Source organism: Phacochoerus africanus, chromosome 6 (genome assembly GCF_016906955.1).
Source record: "Phacochoerus africanus isolate WHEZ1 chromosome 6, ROS_Pafr_v1, whole genome shotgun sequence".
Lineage (NCBI taxonomy): Eukaryota > Metazoa > Chordata > Mammalia > Artiodactyla > Suidae > Phacochoerus > Phacochoerus africanus.
In genome coordinates this window covers 43,100,113-43,123,305 of record NC_062549.1, presented here as the reverse complement: position 1 = coordinate 43,123,305, position 23,193 = coordinate 43,100,113, and the positions used below count along the sequence as shown (strand labels likewise).

Below are 23,193 nucleotides of genomic sequence, written 5' to 3'. Positions count from 1 at the left end.
GTGAATGCAGAGCTACATCTCTCCAGATGACTGGTGAATGTTTGTCATTAAATGTCAGGTCAGAGAAATAGAGGATTATAATTAAGAGACCACATGCACATGACTCTCCAGATTTGTCACACACAAGTTGTGAGCTTGGGTAAGTTAATTAACCTGTGTGAAATATATATTCTTCTTATACATTAAGTATGAAATAAAGTCTTGCACATACCATACTTAATACAGTGCCTGGGATATAAAAAGCCCTCTAAAAATGTAAGCTAAAAAGGTTGTACTTTGCATTCAACTACCGTTGCTTCTCTTAACTTGAGTTTCATGGCATCATAATAATCTTTCTACAAAGCCCTAGTGAAATTACTTGACTGCCACCTTGTTATCTCCTTATAAAAAAACCTCACTACCCCTCTGATATCCTACTTCTACTCTCCCATATCATTTAACTCAGCCACCCCAGCCTCTTAGCTGATCTTGGAAGATGTCAGGTACAATTATACCTCAGAGCATTTCCATTTATAGCTCTCTGTGCATCAAAATACTCTTCTGTAGATTTATTCATGGCTTATCCCCTCAACTCCTATGGACCTTGGCTCAAACCTCAACTGTTTGGGGAGATCTTCCCTAATCACTCTCATTTAAAATTTCAATCATGCTTCCCAACATTCCGTATCTTCCTTCTCTTCTTTGCTTTTCTCTGAAATATTTATCAACATATTATAGACTATACATTTTAGTTATTTATTTTTATATTGACTGTCTCCCATATAAGAATATAAGTTCTATAAAGATAGGTTTTTTTTTCTATTTTTGAAAGTAAAGTAAGAAGAAAAATAATAAACATGAAACACAGAAAGTCAAAGGAGCAGTGCATAGAATTGAGACAGACAAAAAAAAAAGCACAAAAGTTGAGAGAGCAGTAAATGAAATTAAAGTATTTCAAGACCATCTTAATGCCAAGAAAATGGATAAAATAATCAAGCAATATGAGTTTTTGATAATTTAAGGATATATTTTGTATTCTTCAGGATAACCACAGAAAGAATAGTACTTATATAGCTACCAAGTTGATGTTGGCTTAGGGTAGGAGAACAAGGACAGACTGTTAAGAAAAATCTCCCAAAAAACAAGGCAAGAAAGAAGGAAAATAGGAACATACAGAAGGTTAAGTTAATTGAAAATGAATATAAAATAGGAGATTTAAACCCAAAATGTAAGTAATTTTTTATTATATGCTTATTAAAAGACAAAAGCGGTCATATTGAATTGTAAACTTCACTATATGCTGATTATAAATAATACATCTCAAAATAAGAAATAAAAAATTGAAAATAAAAGGATGGAAAAGGTACAATTCGCAATCTTAATGATTATTTAATACAAAAAAAGCTGACAGGCATTCCCATCGTGGCTCAGCACAGATGAATCTGACTAGGAACCATGAGGTTGCCGGTTTGATCCCTGGCCTGGCTCAGTGGGTTAAGGATCCGGCATTGCAATGAACTGTGGTGTAGGTTGCAGACACAGCTCAGATCTAGCAATGCTGTGACTGTCACGTAGGCTGGCAGCTGTAGCTCTGATTGTACCCCTAGGCTGGGAACCTCCATATGCCATGAGTGCAGCCCTAAAAAGCAAACAAACAAACAAAAAAAGAGCTGATGAAACTATACTAATATCAAAATAGAAAAAAAAAAACACACAAGACAGAGGGAAACATCATAAGAAAGCATCAACCATCTTAATTCATTTTCTTTTTCTTTTTCTTTTTTTGCTTTTTGTTTTAGGGCCATACCTGCAGCACATGGAAGAAGTTCCAGGCTAGGGGTTGAATCGGAGCTATAGCTGCCACAGCCACACCAACAAGGAATCTGAGCCACATCTGTGACCTACACCACAGTTCACGGCAATGAAGGATCCTTAACCCAGTGAGCAAGGCCAGGGATTTAACCCATGACCTCATGGATACTAGTCAGGTTCATTACCACTGAGCCACAATGGGAACTCCCATCCTAATTCATTCTTAATTTGTGTATACCTAATGTAATAATCTCAAAATACAAAAATAAAACAGACAGGACTACAAGGAGAAATGTAAAAGCCAATGATCATGGTGGGAAACATAATCACAATTTTCTTAGCAAATGATAGAAAGAGAGAAAAAAAACACTAAACATTTGGAAACTCTGAATAATATAACTAATAGACTTAAAATAGTTGACTTATAGAAAACAGCACCCATCAACTACAGAATACCCATTATTTGCAGGCACACACTGTACATTGATAAAAACCAACCACATGCTGAGCCACCAAGGAAACTCAACAAATTTCAGAGGATTTTGATGATGAAAATATGTTCTATGACCACAATTCTATTAATCTTAACAGCTTAAAATCACTAACAAAAAAACACCTAGAAAATATCCATATATGTGTGAATTACTGAGTATACTTGTTTGTTAACTTATGATAATTAAAATACGGTGGAATGTGTTAGGTTCATTCTCAGAGGGACATGTATAGTATTCATTACAAAAGAAGAAAAGATGGACTAAAAAACTAAACATCTATCTCAAAGTTAGCAATAGAACAGTGAAATAAACCTAAATAAAAGAAACTAGAAAGGTAAGAACAGAAATTGATATAATACAATAGAAAGGATTGATCAGACCAAAAATTGTTTCTTTATAAGAATCAATACATTTGACGAACTTCTCCATGAGACAAGTCAAGAAAAAAAGAGAAAAGCCATAAATAACAAATTCAGGTATGAAATGGGGAACATCATAGGACATTAAAAAGATTACTCTGGAGTTCCCCTCATGGCTCAGCAGTTAACAAACCCAACTGGTATCCATGAGGACATGGGTTCGATCCCTGGCATAGCTCAGTGGGTTAAGGATCTGGCATTGCCGTGAGCTGTGGTATAGGTCACAGATGAAACTTAGATCCCACATTGCTGTGGCTATGGCATAGGCTGGCAGCTGCAGATTCAATTTGATCTCTATCCTGGGAACTTTCATATGCTGCAGTGTGGCCCTAAAAAAGACAAGAAAAAAAAATTACAAGATGACATTGTGAAAAAGATTTTAAGACAATATTGTTGGAAATACAATGAATGAAATGTTCACCCATTGTTTTGGATGTTGTATTGGCAAGACTTGTTAATGCAATAAAGCAAGAAATTAAATTAAAAGTAAATATAAGGGGAAGAGAGACATAAATCTGTCTTTGTTCACAGATGACATGATTGACTATATAGAAAATCTCAAAAAAATCAACAAAAATCTTCCTCAACTAGTAAGTGATTGTAGCAAGTTTGCAGAACAAAATGTTAATTTTAAAAAGTCAACTTTCTTTCCTATAAATCAACAATGAATGAGTGGATTGAAATTAAAATCACAGTATCTTTTATGGTAGTACCCCCCATATGACATACCTAGGTATAAATCTAACAAAATATGTAATATATGTATTTCCTCATATATATATTTTCTCATAATAGAACTGATAAAGGACTATGAACCAAAATACACGAAGAGTTCTTAAAACTCAATAAGAAAACAAGCAACCATGTTAAAAAATGGGCCAAAGCCCTTAACAGACACCTCTACAAAACTCTAATAAACAATATCAAAGAATTAAAGTAAATGGAGAGCTATTTGCATTCATTGATAGGACTCAATAGTGTCAATATGTCAGTTCTTCATGGCTTGATCTACAGATTCAATTCAATATCATTCAAAATCTCAAGAAGTTTTTTACAGTTATTAACAAACTGATTCTAAAGTTTATGGGAGAGGCAAAAGACAGGATAACCCAACACAGTATTAAAGAATAAAGTTAGAAGACTGATGCTGCCCAACTTTAAGACATTATAAAGCTACAGTAATCAAGACAGTGAGGTATTGACAAAAGAATACATAAATAGATCAATGGAACAGAATAGAGAGACCCGAAATAGACCCCCAAAGTATAGTCGACTGATATTTGACAAATGAGCAAAGACAATGCCATGGACCAAAGATAGTCTGTTCAAGAAATGGTTCTGGGCGTAGTTCCTTTTGTGGCTCAATGGAAATGAATCCACCTAGTATCCATGAAGATGTAGATTCAATCCCTGGCCTCATCAGTGGGATGGGGATCCAGCATTGCTGTGAGCTGTGGTGTAGGTCACAGACACAGCTCTAATCTGGCATTGCTACGGCTGTGGCATAGGCTAGCGGCTGTAGCTCTGGTTCAACCCCTAGCCTGGGAACTTCCATATGCCTCAGGTGTGCCCCCCCAAAATAAATAAATAAATAAATAAGAAATGGTTCTGGGACAACTGGACATACACATGCAAAAAAAGAATCTGCACACAGACTTTAATGTCTTCCCAAAACTTAACTCAAAATGTATCAGAAACCACAATGTAAAATGCAAAATATGAAACCCCTAGAAAATAACATAGGAGAAAACCTGAGTAACCTTGGATACGCTGATGCCTTTTTTGGTATAACACCAATACATAATCCATGAAAGAAATAATTGATATGCTAGACCTCATTAAAATTAGAAATTTCTTCTCTGCAAAATACAATTTAAGAGAATTTGAGGCGTTCCCATGGTGGTTCAGTAGAAATGAATCTGACTAGTATCCATGAGGATGCAAGTTCCATCCCTGGCCTCAGTCAGTGGGTTAAGGATCTGGCATTGCCATGAGCTATGGTGTAGGTTGGTTGGATCCCTCATTACTGTGGCTGTGGCATAGGCCAGCTCTGATTCAACCTCTAGCCCAGGAACTTTCATATGCTGTGGGTGTGCCCCCCACCAAAAAAAAAGACAAGAGAATTGGAAGACAAGCCAAAGAATGAGAGAAAATATTTGCAAAAAAAAAAATAATAAAAGAGAGAGAGAGAGAAATGATTAAGCACCATTAACAAAAATATACAAAGAGTTCTTCAAACTCAATAAGAAAACAAGCAACCATGTTAAAAAATGGGCCAAAGACCTTAGCAGACACCTCACCAAAGAAGATGAATTGATGGTAAATAAATATATGAAAAGATGTTCCATATCATATGTCATCAGGAAAATTCAAATTAAAACAAAAATGAGATACTACCACAAGTCTTTAAGAATGGTCCAAATCTGGAACAGTGAAAACACCAAATGCTGGCAAGAACTTGGAGCAACAGGAACACCCATTTGTTGCTTGTGGGAATGCAAAATGGTACAGCCATTTTGGAAGAAAATTTAGCAGTTTCTTACATGAGTAAACATACTCTTACCACTGAATCCAGCAATTATCTACTTGGTATTAACCCAAAGGAGTGAAAAACTTATGTCCACATGAAAACCTAAACATGGATGTTTATAGCAGCTTTATTAAGTTTATAGTAGTAATTGTCAAAACTTGGAAGCAAACAAGATGCCCTTCAGTATCCATTCACCGGATAAATGGTGGTATATACAGACAATGGAATAATATTCAATGCTGAAAAGAAATGCTCTGTCAAGCCATGAAAAGAAGTGGGGAAAACTTAGATGAATATTACTAAATGAAAGAGGCAAATCTGAAAAGACTACATACCATGTGATTCCAACTATATGACATTCTGGAAAAAGTGAAACTATATAGACAGTAAAAAGACCAATGGTTGCCAGGGGTTGGAAGTAGGAGAAGGAATGAAGAGGCAGAACGCAAAGTATTTTTTAGGGCAGTGAAAATACTCTCTATAACATTATAACAATGGATATATGTCATCATACATTTGCCCAAACCCATATAGAGTCTACCATAAGTGAAACCTAAGGTAAACTCTGGACTTGGATGATTATAATGTGTCACGCAATTCTGGTGAGTCATATTGATAACTGGAAAGGCTATGCATGTGTGGAGGCAAGGGGTATATCAAAAATCTCTGTACCTTCCTCTGAATTTAATTGTGAAATTAAAATTTCTCTAAAAATAATTTATATATATGTATACATGTATATATATTATATATGTATATTATATATATATTATATACCTTTGTAAAATGTGCAAATCCTAAAAAAATCTATGAAATAGAAAAAATAGAATAGTTTTATAATTATTAAATTAATTAAGTCTGTAAATAAAAATCTTCCTACCTCCAGATCCAAGTTTTATTGGTGAAGTGTATAACCACAAATCTACATAAACCCCTTAGAGAATATATAAGTAGTTTATGAGACTAGCATAGTCTTGATGAGAAAACCTGATGAAACCATTATAAGAAAGGAAATATATGGGCCAATCTCACTCATGAACAAAGAGTCCAGTAATATGTAGAGGTAGCAAGACTCAGTATTACAAAAATATTGGTTCTCCCTCAGATTTTCTATAAAGTTACAAATTATATTTAAAACCCCAACTTTTATTTCTGAGGAAACTGACAAGCCATTTCTAAAATGATGTGGAAATGTAAGCGGCTAAGAATATGCAAGTTCTCTTGAAGAAGAACAAGCTGAGAGAATTTGCCCCACTAGATAGTGAGACATTATAAAGCTATGATAATTAAGAAATGTGTTTTGGTGATGGTTTGACAAAGAGAACAATGGACTAAAAAAAAGTCCAGAAATAATCTAAAAATATACAGTCACTTGATTTATGACAACATAAGAATGCAATTAGAGTAAAAGGATGCTTTTCAGTAAATGATGCTGAGTCAGCTGGATATCCCCGTGGGAAAAGGGAAACTTGACTCCTTCCTCCTGACAAGTAAAATATCAATTCCTAGAAGATAAAGGCAAACAATAACACTTTAAGATATAAGAGAATATCTCCATTACATTGAACTGAGGAAATATTTTTTAGGCAACACACATGTAGAATAAAAAAAAAAATCACCATAAAGGGAAAGCCTTTAAATTGGACTACAAGAAAAACTAGGATATCTTGTCATCAAAAGATAATATTAAGAAAGTAAAAAGGCAAACCATGGATTGGAAGAAAATGTTTGTTTTATAGTCATAAAGTCAACAAAAGTCTGGTAACAAGAATATATGAAATACTTTGAGAGCTCTTACAGTCCAAAAGAAAAATGGGCAAGAAACTATAATAGGTACTTCACAAAGAGAATACCTATGTAAGGAAACATACTCAACTTCTTTAGTAATCAGGAAAATATGAATTAAAACCCCAGTGATATGCCTCTATGCAATTGCCAGAATGTCTTAAAAAAGAAATAATGGTGTTATTAACTATTTGCAAGAATGTAGAGCTAGGGGAATTCTTACACACGCTGGTATGAATATAAACTTGGAAAAGAGCTTCTCATTATATGCTAAAGGTGAACTTAGGTAGAACTCATCAACCAACAATCACACACCCTGAGCATATACCCAGTAGTAGTGTGTGCAAGTAAAACTATTTAAGTTAGCCAAATTTGAAAAGAACCAAAATTCACTAATAGCAGAATGGATAAGTAATTTGTGGTGTATTCTTTCAGTGGAATAACCCACACCAATAAAAATGACCTATCTATAGTCATATGAAACAACATGGACGACCCTCACAAATACAATGAGCAAAGATGCCTGACAAAAAAACTGCACACTTTGTGCCTTAGCCTGCAGGATGCTATAATAGAAACCAGAGGCTTAAAGAGAAAACATTGCTTGCAGTTCTGGAGTCCAGGAAGTCCAAATTAAGTTGCTGGCAAATTCAGAGTCTTGAGGGCCTTCTTCCCAGTCCATATGGCTGTCTTCCCACTGAGTCTGCAAATGCTGCTGCAGAGGAGGAAGATCTGCGTGGTCTGTTTTATAAGGGCACTAATCCTATTCACAATGGCTTCACCCTCATGACCTACACCATCAGTTTGGGATTGGGTTTCAACACCTGAATTTTGGGAGGACACAAACCTTGTCTATAGTACTGTATAAATCAGCTATATGGAGCTCAAAAGCAAGAAAAACTAAGTTATAGTATTAAGGTTAAGGAAACAAGTGAGAAATGGAAGGGATTGGGAAGGGATTTCTGAGATGGTGGAAACAGTATGTCTTGACCCCAACAGCAGTCACACATGCATTTCACTGGCAATGGCTCACTGAGCTGCACATACATTTTTTTGTGCCCCCGCCCCTTTTAAGGTCACACCTGCAGCATGTGGGAGTTCCAAGGCTAGGTGTTGAATCAGCACTTTAGCTGCCAGCCTACACCACAGCTTATGGCAATGCCAGATTCTTAACCCACTAAGTGAGGCCAGGGATCGAACCCACATCCTCATGGATCCTAGTCAGGTTTGTTAACTCCCTGTACCCCTTTCTTAAGTGTTAAAACATCACATAAAATGCAGTTGAAATTTTTTAATAATAAGCTTAAAATTTTATTTCTAGGAATGTTATTTTTAGATATAAATCATGAATATATTAAAAATTAGGCAGTTCCCGTCGTGGCGCACTGGTGGAGTTCCCGTCGTGGCGCAGTGGTTAACGAATCCGACTAGGAACCATGAGGTTGCGGGTTCGGTCCCTGCCCTTGCTCAGTGGGTTAACGATCCCGCGTTGCCGTGAGCTCTGGTGTAGGTTGCAGACGCGGCTCGGATCCTGCGTTGCTGTGGCTCTGGCGTAGGCCTGTGGCTACAGTTCCGATTGGACCCCTAGCCTGGGAACCTCCATATGCCACGGGAGCGGCCCAAAGAAACAGCAAAAAGACAAAAAAAAAAAAAAAATAGGTTCAGGAATTCCTATTGTGGCTCAGTGGATTAAGAACCTGACTAACATCCATGAGGATGCAGGTTTGATCCCTGGCCTCACTCAGTGGGTTAAGGATCCAGCATTGCTGCAAGCTATAGCATAGGCCAGCAGCTGCATCTCTGATTTGACCCTTAGCCTGGGAACTTCCATATACCACAGATGCAGCCCTAAAAAGAAAGAAAAAAAATTAGGCTAAATATTATGAAACCAGAAAACTGAAAAAAGCTTAACTATCCATCAGTAGATGGCAGGTTCAATAAAGTATAACACATCCAGGAAGACAGTGGACACTTTAAAAAGAATGACACTGATCTAGGACAATCTTCAACATACATCTAAGCAAACAATAAGCAGGAGACATAGAGTGTGCAAAATATCCTATCATTTCATTTGTATGTAAAACTGAGGTAGAGGATATATATATATACACACACATATATATATGTTTTATATATGCATATAATGTTTCTGGCAGAACAGGTGAAAAATAAAACTCAGTAGCAATATTTGTCTCTGAAGTGGGAAATCAGAAAACCAGAGGTCATGGATGGTATGGAAACTTTCTTTTCATTGTACCTGTTGGCATTGTGTGAACTTAATCACAAATATGTTAACCTTTCAAAATAATGTATGAAAAGGTGAAATATGTTTTGTAATTAGCTGAGATAATTTTGAGAGCCCAGGTCCCAATTGCTGTTGCATTTGGATATTTGCATAGATCAAAGTGTCTTTTCTTTGGAGAACAAACATGGCCTAGAGTGGAGGCTGGGAAAAATTGTCCAAGAGGGGTAATGAGGGAGGCTGAAAGACAGGAGCCAGGCAGAAACTGGTCTAAGAAGCCAGAGCACATACAGAGGTTCCCAATCTGATCAGGGCCAGGAGCAGGGATGGGCCAGGGTGAGCCAGGCAAGGCCAAAGAAGCTAAGATGCTCAGGTCAGGAAACCAAACAAAAGCAGACACATGAGAGGCAAAGGGCCTGCAGAAAGGTGACTTCCAGGGGTGGGAAATGCCTGTGATGTTCACTTCTTGCTCTCACAAGCCTGGCATTGTCAGCAAAGTGTAACCGGCCAAAGGAAAGAAGAGACCACACTCTCAGCTATTTATTCGTATTCATCCAAAATATGATAAGCCCTAGAATGAGGTCTTTGTCTCCTCCACAGTACCTGCTTACAGTGCTATGCACACGAATGATCTCAAAAAGGAGCTTCATTCACCCTGTTTCCTAAACACAGAAACTTTCCTTCCTGCAGATTTTCATACTCTCAGGCCGGCACTAAGCCTGAGCCACTGGCTGATGGGCAAATGGGTATGTAAATGATACCAGCCTTTGACTGCCTTTGCTTTGTGCCCCGGATCTGATCATTCCACTGAGGTTTCAATCTCACATCCCACACGATCTCTGTTATACAGATTCATCATGTTAACAACCATCATGGAATTTTTCACCTTTGAAATTTGTTGAAGAGATATAGCTTTTGAAGAAATCAGATTCCAGACTAGGTACTCTGTGGCATCTGTGACCAGGGCCCCACAGACTCCCGTGAGGGCAAGCAAACTGAACAGAGGGCTAGTGCCAAGGCCACAGTATGAAGGGGATCCATTTTCCAAGTTATAGTCTAGCCAACAGGGTCCTTTTGCCACTTAACACATCTATAGCTTCTTTATGGTGATGCCAAGTTTATTCTCAGTGCAGTTTTTCGTAAATCACATCCAAAATATGATTTGGAAAAAAATGCACCTTCTTATGAGCCCACTGTGTACTTGAAAGACCCAGTGCACAAATCATTTGCACCTGTACCATTTCCATCCAGTTCTAAGCTAATTTTAAAAAGGCTCTGAAAGCCTGCCAACAGCACATGTGCACAGAAGATAAAATGTAATAGCAATTAATCCAATCATCTCTGATTTAACGTTAATTTAACCCAGTGGATTATGCCTTGTTTTGTGTGCAACTGTGTTGATCCTGCTACATTTCAGAGAGCCCCCAAATCAATCAAGTCACAATCCCTAATTGCAGTCAAAACGGGGAATTCCACTCAGCAGGGCCCTCCACTAGAGTATCTATTCCTCCCAAGGAAGAAAGGGAAGTCAAAGAAAGAGGCGTCTCTAATAGCAGGCTGCTAACATCACAGCTGATGGTGTCAGGACTAGCAAGGAAGAGTGGCCTCGTGTTTGCTGGCATATTCAATTGCACTAGGGCTTCTTGCCAGAATGAACAGGAAAGGGCCAGTGGAGGAAAGCCAATGGAAGCACAGTTGCTGTTTAAACTAGAAACAAACAACAACACACAAATTCTGGGGGCACAGTGCTATCCTTTCCTTTTATTTGCATTATGGATTAAATGACTACAGCCAGTAAAGACCTGAATGAGGTTGGCTATAATTGAAAATTAATACCATCCTACACTCCCCTGCCCCCCAATGGAGTTGGATTGGAACATAGGTCTGCTTTCTTGAACCAAGGCTGATTGTGAGAACATTTGTATTATCATGTGCAAGGAACAGAGGACGTTTCAGGTGGATAAATTCCTCTCGTTTGGGTTTTATTGAGAACTGAAATTTTTTAAAAAGCGTTACCTGGGCTCAAGGGCAGCCCAGGAAGTTCAACTGTAGTTCAGCCTTAGTTAAGGATTAGTTAATAGACACTTCACATAAAGTGCTACCATGTTCTTTTTCATAATTTTTCTCTCCCCTCCTCCCTTCCTTTGCAGCTGAGAATAATTAACTGTTCTTTTGTGAGTGTCATTTGTTCTCAAGGAATTAAATGCCACCTTATTTCCCAGAACAAGAATTCAACTGTCATAATTATAGCTTCATTTCAGAAGCAAAAAAAAAAAAATCATAATTTATTACAGATTGTTCAGCATGTGAGATAGGTTTAAATGTCATTGGAAGTAAATTGTGGCATGTCATGAAGGGGTTTTAGCCACCACTGTAATTGATTTATAATTTCACATTTAAAATGAACAACATTCACCCATTGTTCTCGTATTATATAACTCTGACAGCAGTCCCTCGAGAATGAGGCATTCAGTTTGGTCAATACACAATAATAATAATAATAATAATAATAATAATAACAATAACTATGATATGCCAATTTTAAAGATAAGTAGTGAAATTAACATAAGCACTAAGAACATATGTGTTAAAAATGGAAGCTCAATCTCTTTAACACAAGGTAAAAATCTTTTTCAGAAGAAACGCATTTGAATATTAGCATTGAACTCCATAAAATTAAATGACTCTCAGAGGTTTTAATGAAACACATTAAATTAAGAACCATCAGAATTAAGGTTTAAACTGTTCTCTACCCAGACTTATAAGGAAAGACACAATAATTGAAAAAGGTGGATATGAATTTTTCCATTTCTAATTTCCAGCAGATTGAGAATCAATTCCTTTTTTTCCTAGTAACTTACCAGGTTTGCCATGTGATCCTAGCCCCCTGGGATCACACGGTAATAACAGGTGGGAGGGGGGAGGGACTGTAGGTTAGACCACTCAGTGCCAACAGATCTGTTTTGTGCAAAATGAAACGAGTCTTGTGATGGTTCTCATACCTCAACATCCCATCAATGGATTTGTGCCCCATGGATCCGGATACAGAAAACAAATCCAAACTCACAGAATGACCAGGACAAACTGTGTCTTGGTAACCAAATTATATAAGGCACACTTCAGAGGTAAAATCAGAATATTCTCAACCTACCCCTAAATTCCCCAATCTATAGCCTTTGAAATGCCTTGTTTCTCCCTTTGGGAAAAGCCAATACTTTATTCTCCATTTTTTAAGTCAATATGATAATCTGAATACAAAAAAAAAGCTTTTTTTAGGATCATACCTGCAGCATATGAAAGTTCCCAGGGTAGGGGAACTGCAGCTGCTGGCCTATACCACAGCCCAGGTCTGAGCCACATATGCCAGATCCTTAACCCACTGAGAGAGGCCAGGGATTGAACTCCAGGGATAGAGACTATGTTGGGTTCTTAACCCACTGAGCTACAACAGGAACTCCTTAGAACCTTTCAAAAGGCGACATGTGGTGGACTGAATGGTAACTCAAAGACGTCCATGTCCTAATTGCAAAAACCTATGAATGTTAGCAATGTGGCAAAGGAAGGAACTTGGCAGATGCAATTAAATGTAAGGGTTTTGAGGTAGGGAGATAGCAGTATTATCCAGGTGGGCCCTAAAGATAATCACAAATGTCTTTGTAAACAGAAGGTAGAGGGAGTTTTGACTCCAGTAAGAGAGAAGTTATGTGACCACAAAAGAAGATGTTAGAGAGATGTCGTCACAAGCCAAGGAATCTTAGCAGTCTCTGGAAGTAGAAGAGGCAAGGAACAGATTCTCCCCTGGATCCTGGAGTTGGATTGACGTTTGACACCTTGATTTTATCAGCTAAGAGTCATTTCAGGCTTCTGATTTCCGGAACCAGGGGAGAATAAATTTGTGCTGTTTTAAGCCACTGAGTCTACGGTAATTTGTTACATTGGCAACGCAAATTAAAATATGGCAAAAGAACCTGATTTACTAAAAAATGTGTCCCAAGATCAAGTTATCTTCATATGGACCCAGGGGCTGAACCCCACTCTGGCTTTGAGCCGAGGCATCCAGCTTAACCAGCACCTGGATTCCTCCTCTGCTGACACTTAGGCCATTCCTATAGTTGTCTTTGTTAGGGGACAAGGATCCAAACATTTGACATTACAATTTAAGAAAGGAGTGACATTTAGCTTGATTAAAAGAGTCACTTTTTAAAGAGTTAAATGAATGCCCTGCTCTAAAATGAGCTATACTGTTATTTATATCTTATAAGAGAGAAATTGCATGTATTTGAAAACATTAATGTATTACAAGATTTCCAAAATATATAGCCTGTGATTTTTCCCAACAGCATTCTCTTGACCTGGTAAATGATTATTCTGGAGTTGCCACTTAACATTCAGTAAATGTTTGTATTATACCAAGGATTTACAATGAAAAATTTTGACTCTGTTTTTGATGCAATTATTTATTGTCTACCATAATGAGATAAAGAAAAAATAAGACACTTTTAATAACTAATGGGGGTGATATACAAAACATTTTTGTTTGTTTGTTTTGTTTATTTTGGGGGTGGTTAGGGCCACAGCTGCAGCATATGGAAGTTCCCAGGCTAGGGTCAAAATGGATCCGGGCCACATCTGCAACCTACACCACAGCTCACAGCAACACTAGATCCTTAACCCACTGAGCAGGGCCAGGGATCAAAGTTGCATCCTCATAGATACTAGTTGGGTTCATTTCCATTGAGATACAATGGGAATTCCAAAAACAGTTTTATCTAGGTTCACTGGACAGTAATTTCCTATTTCAAATATATTAGGGGGATATTTCATCCCGCTTTCTTTGATCCTCTACCACGGGACACCTTCTAAGTGTTTTTGTAACTGTTTTCATCTCTCTCCCCACCCCACCACTGTATATGTAACAGCCAGCAGTAGAAACTAGGTTATTAAAAATCTAAGTAAACTCAGCTAAAGGGAAGAGAAGCAAGATTCAGTCTAGTATCAATGATTTCCCCAAGAGGTGAGCCCATGGTCATTTTTCTAGAATCATTTCGTTTATTCATTCATTCACTCAACAAATATCTACATTGCACCTACTCTCTGTGCAGTGTCACTGAGGGAGATAGGAAAGTGAAGCAGAGAAATTCTATCCAGTAAATAAATAACTACATCTGGTAATGACTTTCATTTAACTGAGCACTTCCTATATGTTGGGGATGGTGATAAATCACTTCGCATAACTTATCAAATATGTTGTGTTATTATTACCACTCCCATCTGCAAATGAAGTATTTAAGACTTGGAGGATAAGAAATTCACCCAAGTTTTCAGATGTTCCATGGCAAACCCTCAAATTGTGTTCAAATTATACAAAGGATATGGTCTTAACCTCATTGAAAAGATAGAGCAAATTAATTGCCAAAAGAAGAATGTAGGAGTTCCTGTCATGGCGCAGTGGTTAACGAATCCGACTAGGAACCATGAGGTTGTGGGTTCGGTCCCTGCCCTTGCTCAGTGGGTTAACGATCCGGCGTTGCCGGGAGCTGTGGTGTAGGTTGCAAACGCGGCTCGGATCCCGCGTTGCTGTGGCTCTGGCGTAGGCTGGTGGCTACAGTTCCGATTAGACCCCTAGCCTGGGAATCTCCAGGCCCAAGAAATAGCGAGAAAAAAAAAAAAAAAAAAGAAGAAGAATGTAAAGGCCTTGCAGTGTGGGTGTTGATTACATCCCCTAAGTGATCAGGGAAGACTTTGTGAAAGAAGCAGTACTTGACATAGGTTGCAAGAACCAAGAAGGAACTGAACATCTGCTGATGGGACGATGAGTCACTCCAGGCAGAGCAATGACACTAAGGTGGGAAATCACAGAATACACAGAAGGAAAGGGAGCAGCTCATTGTAGCTGGATGTGGGGGACAACAAAAGCGGCCAGGGATAAAGCTAGAAATGTTGCTTGGTGCCAGATCACAGATGGCCCCAAATACAAGCTGTGGGATTCGCTATGGGAGAAGTGATGGAGAACTGATATCAAGCAGTCGGTCAAGCGTAGTTGGGAAAATAAAACATGCCTCTGTAAGTGATGTAAAATTCTGTTACAAGCAACCAATTAATATATTCAATCAATTGATGTCAATCATTAAATATTTCATTGGAAAAAATAATGAGGGCTTTTAAATAATTATTATCACACACACTGAAACATAATTGATGACAAAAAAGAATGCTATTCCAAATAAATCTTTGTTATTTCCAAAGCATACCCCTTCTGCTCTTTATTAAAAAAAAAAAAAAAAGTAGTGTGATTTGGCAAAGTTTCAGACTTGTGAATCAGACAACCCCAAAACTCCTGCCCTCCAAGAGTTTACAATCCAGTGGGACAGTGTGATAAGCTACACTATTGTTCACAATAGTTGACACCCATCCCCCCTCCCCACAGGAGTATAATACATCTCCACTTAGGACTTGTTTTGGCTAAGGGAACATAGGCCGAGGCAGTGTCTCCAGGCAGAAGTATTCAAGCCATATGTGATCTCATATGTGGAATGTAAAAACAAACAAAAAAAAAATAAACAAACTGATAGATATAATGAACAAATTGATGGTTACCAGAGTCGGGGGGGGGAGGTGGTCAAAAGGTAAAAAATTCCGATTATAAAATAAGTAAGCCCTGGAGATATAATATATAGCATGGTGACTATAGGTAATAAGACTATATTGCATATTTGAAAGTTGTTAAGAGAGAAAATCTTAAAAGTTCTCATCAAAAGAAAAAAATTTGTAAATGTGTATCATTTTCTGTATGTGGTGATGGTTATTAATTAGACTAATTGTAGCGATCATTTCACATATTATGCATATATTAAATCATTATGTTGTACACCTGCAACTAATAAATGTTATATGTCAATTATATTTCAATTTTTTTAAAAGCCAGATGTGTACTTTGTCATGATTTCTCTTTTTCCTCTGCCACAAACCCAGCAATATCCTAGAGAGAAATGTGGCTTGTTCTTCATTAGCCTGACATGGAGCAGAACCATGACCAACTCATGATGGAAATGAAACACAAGCAAGTTCTCAATCTTTATCATTGTAAACCAGGAAGATGTTGAAGTTGTTTGTTACACAGTAGAACTAATATAAGCTGACCAATACAACAAAGATAAGAGCATATATAACCACAATGTAAAGTTATGTCCATAAGAGAAATATAGGATTTCAAAGAAGGAAGTGATTATTTGCACCTAAATCATATCATCAGAAGCCCAGCCAACAAAGGTTCACCTTTCTTTCCAGCGGCTTTTTGGGGTTTTTTGTTTGTTTGTTTTGCTTGGCTTGGCTTTAGATCTGATACTGCACTGAATAAAACGAAGATCTGACATCTAATCAGCTGACTTCGGCAGACCAACTGTGCTTCCCTCATTCTTTCCTTTACACTTGACCATCCATCCCTGCAAGCGTCAAAGTCTATCAACAGCCAACTCAAATATCACCAGGTAGTGAATGAGCCCCTGATTTCCTCAATGCACACCTATTAAGCATCTACTATGTGAGGTTCTATGAGCACCAGAGAATCAAAGATGAGAGAAAAGGTGCTCAAAAGCTAGTGAAAGCTCAGACCAGAGTCACTCAATCACAGTAATTTGTGTACTCTGGGCTGCCTCGGAGTAATGGAACATGAGAGAAAGATGTCTGCAGGGAGTGGACAATGGGCAGAGGGGTGAAGTGGTATCTGGACACACTTCCTGGAAGAGGTAAAATCTAACGTAGTTTTGAAGGAAGGAAAGGAGTTAATCAGACAAAGGGAAGCAAGGAACTATCACTGGCAAAAGTGTAGCACAGTGGGGCAGCTTGGCTTGGGAGAGCTCACATATTTGGACAGAAGGTGTGAGATATAAGAATGGACAACAGAGAAGGGTAAGGTCAAGAAAGACCTGTAAACCACACCAGAAGTTTGGATTTTATCCTAAAGGCAATCAGATGCAATTGAAAACTTTTAAGCCGAGGCAAGGCATGATCAGATTTGCATTTTGGAAAGATTTCCTTGGCAGCTCCAGAAAGGAGTGATCTAAGAGAAGGCTGGTAGCTCTTGGATCAAAGAAATTAGTTAGAAAGCTCTTGCCATAATCCAGGCCAGAAATTGTGAGAGTCTGAATTGAAACAGGACCTGTTTCCTGCTCTGAAATTTGAAGGAAATAGAGCTTCTCAAAGACATTTAAGAAGAGAATTAGCTCATGGCTAGTGAGCTGCAAACCCAGCAAAGAAGCACTGAAGCTTTTCTGATTCCACTTTGCCTCACTGAAGATTTTTGAATTTTTTGCATTCACATTATATCTTTCATATTTAAATTCATAACTTGATTAGTCATAAAATTACTCTCCCACTATTTTCTTCTTCCTAGACTGCTTTCTACATGCACTGAAGCCTATAAATACATCCCTAACAAGTGTGTTCATTCATTCATTCATCCCACAACAATTTATTGAGAACCCTTTATGTAGCAGGTACTGTGCTAGGTGCAAGTTACTTTAAAAAAATGAATAAAACAAAAACAAAGTCCTGGCTTCCTGGAAGTGGCAGTCTACTAGGGAAACAAGTTATAAATATACAAATAAATAATTATAAAATGCAAATCTCTATGAATAAACAGCAAGAGAATGCTGAACTCTAGAGTAGCAACTGTACATGTACACTCATAGAAATGTCCTAAAATGCTCACCCAATAATTCAATAAGTTGAGGTGGGAGCATTAATATTTACATTAAATTTATATCATTATCATTCTAGAAAATAAGTATCAGTACATTACTCCAAAACACTAGCATTTAAAATACACTGTCATACATGGAGAACAGACTTGGGGTTGCCAAGAAAGAAAGGGGATGGGGAAGGATGGAATGGGGAATTAGGATTAGCAGGTTCAAACTATTATACATAGAATAAATAAACAACAAAGTCTCACTGTAAAAGTAAAGGGAGTTATATTCCATATCCTGTGACAAACCATAATGGAAAAGAATGTATATATAAATATATATTTATATAACTGAATCACTTTGCTGTATAACGGAAATTAACCCAATGTTATAAATTAACTGTACTTCGACTTTAAAAATTCAACCTAAAATACAACGTCATATTTTCCTATCAGCGAGCAAGTCCCAATTGCAGGGGCAGGGAGTGAGAGGTTGGAAATGGGGAAGGCTAACCTCCAGGGAAATGTATTTTCCATCTCTGGGCTTCCTGAGGTTATAACACTGGAGGGGATCTCTGGGAGGCACTCACTGGAGCACTTCAATATTGATTCAGCACCTCCAGTAGGCCTTGCATAAGACCATGGCAGGGCTGGACCCAGTGGGGTTGATGCACTTAGGACTGAGTTCTAAAGTTGGATTGACTTGCACAATTGAAGCTCATTTTCATGAAGCAGAACCAAAATCCTTTTTAATGCTTTCTTTTTAAAATAGCACCAGTTAAAGAGAGATTAAATAAGTTCTGCACTAGTTTTATATTCCCTTTGTTGCTAGCTCAGAGACTGAAATCCCCAAAACACTCACCCAACAACATTAGTAGTGGGCCATTCTGAAGCAGAGTTTTCACTGCATAGCTCTGTCACCTAAAAACAAAGAGCATCTGCTAGACAGATAAGCCTAGTTCTGACTGTGGGGGCCGCTAGGTTTGGGCTTTTCTGTAGACTATAGAGTCAGTTAACAACTAGGCTCTGGCCACGAGCTCAAAAGCAGCAGGACAGTAATCACCTCCGGCCAGCAGCCAAGAAGGTTGGATTTAAGCTGCTGACCTATAGGTAAAAGGCCTTCTACTGCAACTTGGCTCTTCCATACCACCCTTTCATCTGTCACCATTTTCCCAGGTCCAATAATTAGATGAAAAGAGATTTGACTAAGTGCAAAATTTATGAGGTTCTACATTGAGACAAATTCAATATAATTGCATTCTTGAAAGAGGGCTAGAATAAGAATCGAATTCTTTATTCTTTTATCCACACTTTTACACATGCACACACACATGTACATCATAAGCACATATACATACCCACATAGACTGGCAGCTTATCACTCAGAAAGTCTAATGACAATTATTCACCTTGGGTATTTGGCAGATATAATGGGACACTATTTTGGCAGTAATCAAAAGTCATCTTCCTTTATGGTTCTTAATCAAAAATGTATTTCCCATTGACTAACCCCAGGAAAAGGTTATCCTCTACTCCTGTCTGTACTTATTTCACTACTAATAAGAGATTTTTTTTCTCTCCCATCCTCGGCAGTGCAGAATTACCGTCATTCCCAAGACCTCTTTGGGTTCCTTGACCAGAAGAGGCGTTTAGCTATGTCATCCATGATGTATTGCACATTTAATTGCACTATGCAGCTATTCAAAAAGCATTCAGAAGTAATCATTTAGCATTAATATCCCAGGGCAATCCAAGGTCACAGTACATTAAAAACTAATTCACAGTGGTTCAAGAATGCATTTTTCATATATGGGGTAACATAATTCTTTTATGATAAAAATGATAGTAGTGTTACAGAATGATGAGAGACAAGATATTCTGAATATCCATCATTGGGCCTACTGTACAAATGGCAAAGTCAGACCTTTGTTCTTCTCATAACTCAACACACCACTAATCTGTATTAAACACTACTGACCAATATTAACCTTTTATATCACTGACCATGTTTCAAGGAGAAACAGCTCCTTATTTATTATCATAGACAATGCAAGTATTCAATATTTATTGTGATCATTTCATCTCCTACTTTATTATCTCTATGGTCATTCTAATGTCTAATATTACAACACCTCTATGGGTAACTAAAGACTTTTCAGTGAAAAATTATACATAAATATCTATGTGTGTATGTGTGTGTTCAATCGGTTTCTTTATAGGAATGTCACAGAAGGTTAAATTGTTATAACTTCCATCAAACATCTACCATGCAAAAGTAATAGTGTCCCAAGGCAACAGGCCTTCTATACCATATAGAAAGCACAGGCTCCATCCTCCAGAGACTTTTTCTCTCTCACACCTGACACAATTAGAAGTATTCTATCACAATTTGCTGCCATTCAGAGGGCGATGTGTGAAGAATTATTTCAGCAACTCACAAGCAATACTGTCACTTGTTCATGTGCTAAACTCTGCATTCGAAGATACCAGATTAGGAGTTCCCGTTGTGGCGCAGCAGAAACAAATCTGACTAGTATCCATGAGGGTGCGGGTTTGATCCCTGGCCTCACTCAGCACGTTAAGGATCCAACATTGCCTTGACATGTGCTGTAGGTTGCAGATGTGGCTCAGATTCTGCGTTGCTGTGGTTGCAGCTCCAACTGGACCCCTACCCTGGGAACTTCCATATGCTGCAGGTACAGCCCTAAAAAACAAAAAAACAAAAAAAAAAATAGCAGATTACCTTATCAATCCATTTGGTTATTTTTTCCTATTTCTTTATATCTTATATCCTCAAATCCATCTTCCTAAGGATTGGACAGAAGTCAGAAGTTTTCTCCTATTCATAAGATCATTCAAAATGATCAATAAGCATTATCATAACCTGTGTTTAGGGCACCAGTCTAGGTGCTGGGCATGAGTTGAGACTGGGCACATCTATAATGGAGACAAGATACTGAATCATTATACCTAAATAAAATACAGACAAATCTAATTTTGTTGCCCTTCATTTTAATGTTCTTTGTAGATATTCCTTTTTTTTTTCAAATTAAAGTTTTGTGGCAACTCTGGGTAGAGCAAATCTATTGGCACCATTTTTCCAAAAGCATTTTCTCATGTTGTGTCTCTGTGTCACATTTTGGTGATTCTTGCAATATTTCAAACTTTTTCGTTACTATTGCATGTGTCATGGTGATCTGTGATCAGTGAGCTTTGATGTTACTATTGTAATTATTTTGGGATAACACAAACCACACCCACCTAAGACAGTGAGCTTAATCAAGAAATATTGTGTAAGTTCTGACCAATGCACCATCTCACTCCTTCTCCTCTCCCTATTCCCTGAGACAAACAGTATTGAAAATAGACTGATTAATAACCCTACAGTGGCCTCTAAATGTTTAAGGAAAAGGAAGAGCCTCTTCCTTTAAATCAAAAGCTAGAAATGATTAAGCTTAGTGAGAAAGGCATATTGAAAGCCAAGACAGGTTGAAAGCTAGGTCTCTTGCACCAAAGAGTTAGAAAAGTTGCAAATGCAAAGGAAAAGTTCTTGAAGGAAGTTAAATGTGCTATTCCAGTGAACACAGCAATAACAAGAAAGTGGAACAATCTTATTGCTAATAAGTAGAAGTCTGAGTGATTGGGATAGAAGACCAAACAGCCAAAACATTCCCTTATCACAGCTTAATTCAGAGAAAGGCCCTAACTCTCCTCAGTTCTATGAAGGCTGAAAGAGGTTAAGAAGCTGCAGAAGAAAAGGCACAAGCTAGCAGAGGTTGGTCAGTGAATTTTAAGGAAAGAAGCTGTCTCCACAACATAAAAGTACAAGGTGCAGCAGCAAGTTGTGTTGTTATAGCAGCTGCAGCAAGATACCCAGAAGGTATAGCTAAGATAATTCACGAAGGTGGCTAACTAAACAGATATTCAATGTAGATAAAACAGCCTTATATTGGAAGGAGACTCCATCTACGACTCTTGTAGCTAGTGAGGAGAAGTCAATGCCTGGCTTCAAAGCTTCAGAGACTTCAGAGGCTGCCTTTCTTCTTAGGGGCTAATGCAGCTGGTGACTTTAAGTTGAAGCCAATGTTCTTTACCACTGGGAAGTCCTAGGGCCCTTAAGTATTATGCTAAATCTACTCTGCCTGTGCTCTATAAATGGAACAACAAAGCCTGGATGATAGCACATCTGTTTACAACTTGATTTAACTGAATATTTTAAGCCCACTCTTGAGACTTACTGCTCAGAAACAAAGATTCCTTTCAAAATATTTCTGCTCATTGACAATGCACCTGGTCACTTAAGAGCTCTAATGGAGATTTAAAATGAAATTAATGTTGTTTTCATGGCTGCTAACATGACATCCATTCTACAGTCCATGGATCAAGGAATCACACTAACTTTCAAGTCTTATTCTATAAGAAATACATTTGGTAAGGCTATAGCTGCCACAGATAGTGATTCCTCTGATGGATCTGGGCAAAATAAATTGAAAATCTCTGGAAAGAATTCACCATTCTAGATGCCATTAGGAACATTTGTGAGTCATGAGAAGAGATCAAAATATCAACATTTAACAGAAGTTTGGAAGAAGTTGATTCCAAACCTCATGGATAACTTTGAGGGCTTCAAAACTTCATTGTAGGAAATAACTGCAAATGTGGTAGAAATAGCAGGAGTATTAGAATTAGAAGTAGACCTTCAAGATCTGACCAAAATTGCCACAATCCCATGATAAAACTTTAACAAATGAGGAATTCCTTCTTAGATATGAGCAAAGAAAGCAGTTTCTTGAGATAGAATCTATTCCTGGTGAAGATGCTGTGAATATTATTGAAATAACAGAAAATTTACTATATTTCATAAACTTAGTTGATAAAGCAGCAACACTGTTTGAGAAAACTGACTCCAAAGTTGAAAGAAGTTCTCTGTATAAAATGTTATCAAATAGCATTGCATGCTACAGAGAAATAATTCATGAAAAGAAGAGGCAGTCAATTCATGTGACTCACTTTTGTTTCAGTATTAGATTTATTGTAGTTGTCTGGAACCAAACTTGCAATATCTCTGAAGCATGCCTGTCTAAGATTTAGCCAGGGATAACAGAAAACTGGAACAGGCATTATACGATTAATATCCAATGAGCAATGCAGATGTTTAGGTGCTGAGTTTGGAAGCAGTAACATCACTGGTCTCCACCTGTCAGTTCCCTCGACCTCCAGGACAGCCATTCTTGAGTTCTGGGGAT

The 23,193-nt window shown here is 37.8% G+C and overlaps 1 pseudogene; it reads left to right on the top strand.

The window, feature by feature from the left end:
- The window catches only part of LOC125128656 (tigger transposable element-derived protein 1-like), a 33,667-nt pseudogene extending 10,713 nt beyond the window's left edge, over nt 1-22,954 (top strand).
- The last annotated feature ends 239 nt before the right edge of the window (nt 22,955-23,193 follow it).